Consider the following 4,470-nt stretch of genomic DNA (forward strand, 5'->3'; position numbering starts at 1 on the left):
CGCGGCTCCCGGGGCGGGGCGGCGGCGCGCGGTCAGCTGACCCCGGCGGGGGACGCAACACCGAAGCCGGGCGGCCGCGGCGGGACTCGACCTGGTGAGCTGGCTCGGGGACTGGGGGTCGGGACTCCTGGGGCTTTCTTGCCACGTCTTTCCAACAAACTCCTGCGGCCCCTGGACCGTCCCGGGCTCCTGTCCCCTCTTTGTGGCACGAGATCCTGGGGCGAGGCCCCGGGCTGGGATTGAGTGGCCCTCGGGGGCCCTTATCCCCGTCGTTCCCCCACCTCAAGGGTGCCCAGCACGGCCTCTCGGACTGGCCCTGTCAGGGCTTGGGGTCCGGGTCCCCTTTTCTCCTCCGGGTCCCGGCCGATGGGCTCTGGGCTTCCGATGGCTTTGTTTTCCCCGGGTCGGGCCGGGCGAGGGGACCTCGCGGCGCTGGCTCCACGCTGCCCTGTCATTATCCCTCCAGACAGGCGGCCCGCGCCGGGCTGAGTCACCGGGAGGGAGTTTTGGCCGAAGACCTCGAGGCCTGAAGGGTGATGTCCCCAAGCCGGGACGCGCACCCTCCACGTTGTCCCAGGTCTGCCGGGAGGGGAGCCCAGATTGCCCCCTCCCGTGACATACTTAGGGCAGGTTTCCAAGTGCGTGCACGGGGAGCGTGGTTTTGGAAGTATGAGGACTGGCCGGGGTCACAGGTCTTGTTCATCCAACACTTACTGAGGACGACTGTGTGCCTGGGACGCTGAGGGGAGGAAGAGGGGACAGAATAGCAGTTATCCCTGGATGTTGCTATTGAGAGTTCACCCTGTGACAGGCACCACTGTGATGGCTTAGCCGGGATTATCTCGTTTGACTCTGCATTCAGCCTAGCAAGTGGGGACTTGGCATTATTCCCCCACTTTACAGATTAGCATGCTGAGGCTTGGGCACTTGCCCGGGAGTTCTAGACTAGTAGGCATCAGGAAGGTTAATTCCAGAGTGCTTTTCTCCTCAACCCCAGGCCATCTGAGCTCATGACTTTTTTTCTCCCTCTCTCCTTTTTTCTTTTTCTCTTTCTTTCTCCCCCCTTTTCCTCCCTCCTGCTGTCTCACCCCCACCTCCACCCCTTCTCCCTACCTTTCTCTTTCTCTCTCAACATTTTCAGAACCTTTGCTGTGCAGCTGGTGTGTCTGGGCCCTGAGAATAAGTGTACAACTAAGGTGAGGGAGGGGGGCATGTTTAAAGAGCAGTGGCTATTGAGGATTGTGATAAGCTTTCTTCAGGTGTGCAGGGAGGAGGTGGCAGGTCCTGTCCAGCTGGCTTGTCAGCCCTCTTTGAGAGAGCAATTTACAAGTGCGTCTTAGTATTTCTTTACCAAGCCCTCAAGGGGGAGAAGGACACTCCTGGGGAAGAGACAGCTTGTGCAGAAGCCTGGTGGCCAGAAATGACTATTTGAAGACCAGGGGCAGGAGGCAGGAGATAAGGCAGGGGATGGGGGGGCAGTTCTTGGAGTATTTGGGGGCCTTGCCTCGGCCTCAAGCAGTTTGGACTTGATCTTGTAGACACAGGTGGACACTTGATCTGCTTTGACGGGAGGCATCTCCCCGAGTCAGCTTGGGATCTGGGAGAGGAGTTTGGCTGTGGCTGGAGCTTCCATCCGCCAGCCCAGCCTTTCTCAGAGTACATTGCTTGCACCAGAATTGTCGGGGGAGCTTCTCAAACCCAGAATCCCTGAGTCCCAGCCCAGATGTGCTGACCCTGAATTTTGAATATGCCCTTTCCAAGGGTGATTCCAGGTTCTTGCCATCCCTACAGATGAGGTCAAGCTTGTTGCAACCCTGGACACCCATTCACTCAGTGCTGTTTAAACCAGAGGTGGGTCAATGCCTGGCTTCTAGGTGATGGACTCTATGCATGGTGGCCCTCAGAGGAGGGCCCCTTCAGTTAAGAGCTCAGGGGTGTCTCAGAGTGTCCTGGACTCCAGGCTGCACGTGGGCCCTTGAATTCCAGCCACCTGTGCCACCCCAGGGATCACCTGTCCCGGGTCAGGGGACCACTCACCCAGTGACCTGGTCTCCATTAATCAAGGAACCTTCCTCAAGACCCCTCCCCACCATTGGTATGTGTCTACCTCATTTCCTCCCTAAGCTGGTGAAAAGAGGGAGTGAGGTGGCCCCAGGTAGTTGAGATGGTGGACAGTCACTCCACTTATACGTCAGGCACCAGCCTAAGCTTTATGTGCACTTACTCAGGACAACCACCCCAAGATGCGGGTGTCATTGGCCCCATTTTATAGACAGGCTCAGACAGGTTAACTCTCTTGCCCAAGGCCACTCAACCTCATCTGTAAAATGGGGACAGCATTGCCTGCCTTGCTGGGGAGTGTGAGGATGCCAGTGTACAAACATGATGAACCACAGTGGCATGTTCAGGTCTACACAAGGATGGTGGGGGATACGGTGCAGTTGCAGGGGGAGGGGCTGGGGAATAAAAGGATTTGCTTTTTTTTTTTTTTCCTTTTTGTCTTTTTTCGTGTCTGGCAACGGATTGCAACCCTCAGTGTCGCGCCCGTACCAGACCGGGACTGGCAACGGGATCGCAACCCTCGGCGCTGCGCCCGCACCTCGCTCAGCCAGTGAGTGGGAACCGGTCTGTATGTGGGATCCGAACCCTCGGTGGGAGCGCCGCCGCGCTCTCAAGCGGCGCACTGTAGCAGTGCGCCACCGGGCCGGCCCCCAGGATTTGCTTTTAAACGACTTTGATGCTGCAAAGGTTCTTACCCGGACTGTATGTTAATTTGGAGTGGCTTTGCAGGTGCCAGTGACAGGGCATCGGGTAATCAGGTAAACACTTCCAACATCAGCTGTGGTGGTGGTCGTCAAGATGTTTCATCAGGGTGGGCCACCAAGATACAGGAAGAGGCTTTCAGCACCCTGTGCTGGGCCCTGGAGATATCTCAGTGAGCTGGGCAGACAGTGACCTGGGGCACCTTTGCCCATGGCTAGTCCCTAGGGCTGAGAGCCTACAGCTTCCTGAGAAAAGGAGCTGACTTACTTCCTTTCCCTCCCCGATGTCCCTGGTTGCTGCGACCTCAGCAGTTTTGTGGATCCAACCAGGCAATTGCTTTATGAGGAGCCTGAGCCTCCTGACACAAGAGGGAACTAAGGTGGCTGGAGAGAGCCCCCACCCAAGGGGAGGAAACCCCCTCTTGGCACAGTGAGAAAAGGGGAAGCCCACTTTCTGGCTCCATGAGAAGCGGGCCAGCTGTGCCAGACCACAGGAGGTTTCTGCTGTGCCCAGGGACAGAAGCACATGTAGCAGTGCGGCGTGTGGCCATGAGCTGGGGGCTGGGACTTGGTCCTAGGATGGATTCCTGCACTTTCTGATTGGGTGGCCCTGGCAAATCACTTCCCTGCTCTGGTCTCAGGTTCCGCGTGGACATATCTGTAGTCCCACCTCACAGAGTTGATATGAAGACAGCATACATTAATGCTCAGCACAGAGCTGGCAAGGAGCTCAGTGGTCAGTGGTCATCAGATGGCTCCATCCAGGCCCACTTTCTGTACCTTCTCTAGGCCTGTCACACAAGCAGTGACTGCTCTACTCACTGTCCAGGGTGTGGGCACCGGGAGGGGCGTTCCCTGGCTGCCCGTGAGTCAGCCACATTCTGGCTGGCTGGTGGGGAGATCGCAATCACCCGCTTCTTCTCCACTAGCCTACCTGACCCATGTGCGGGCAGCCCCGCTTTAGATGAGGTAATGTACTTAATTAACGGGCCTGGACTCAGCAATTACCCTTGCCGAGTAATTTACAATAGCAAAACATTGGAAGCAACCTAAATATTTGAGGGTTATAACAAAAGGTGACATTGAGACTTAGTCCTACAAACTCTATTTATGAACTCATTTCACCTGCACAGCAAATGTGTGTGAACAGCAACTGTTGTCACCATCATTTTACAGATGAGAGAGCTCAGGCACAGGGAGGCAGAGTCGCTTGCCCAGAGCTGCAGCATTATGAGCATAAAGCTGGGATTTAGGGCCTGCCCGGTGGCGCACTGGAGAATGCGCTGCTTGGGAGTGTGGTGGCGCTCCCGCCGAGGGTTCGGATCCCATGTGGAGACTGGTTCCCGCTCACTGGCTGAGCGCGGTGCAGGCGCAACACTGAGGGTTGCGATCCCATTGCCGGTCCCTGGTACGGGCGTGACATCGAGGGTTGCGATCCTGTTACCAGTCAGTAAAAAAGACAAAAAAGGAAAAAAAAAAAAAAAAAAAGAAAGCTGGGATTTAGATGTACCTGTTCCTGACCACAGATCCAGCGCTGTCTGTGCACGTGTTTGTTTTGATCTGTGTACCTGGAGGCTGATTGCGTCCCTGTGGGTGAGGACTATATCTTTATCCTCTGGTTCAGGGGCTCAGACAGATCTAGGTGATAAGGCTGGGATGAACTTGGGTCAGGACAACATGAGTAGGACCTGAACCTCCTACGCTGAAT

This window comes from Galeopterus variegatus, unplaced genomic scaffold, assembly GCF_000696425.1.
Source record: "Galeopterus variegatus unplaced genomic scaffold, G_variegatus-3.0.2 Scaffold137, whole genome shotgun sequence".
NCBI lineage: Eukaryota > Metazoa > Chordata > Mammalia > Dermoptera > Cynocephalidae > Galeopterus > Galeopterus variegatus.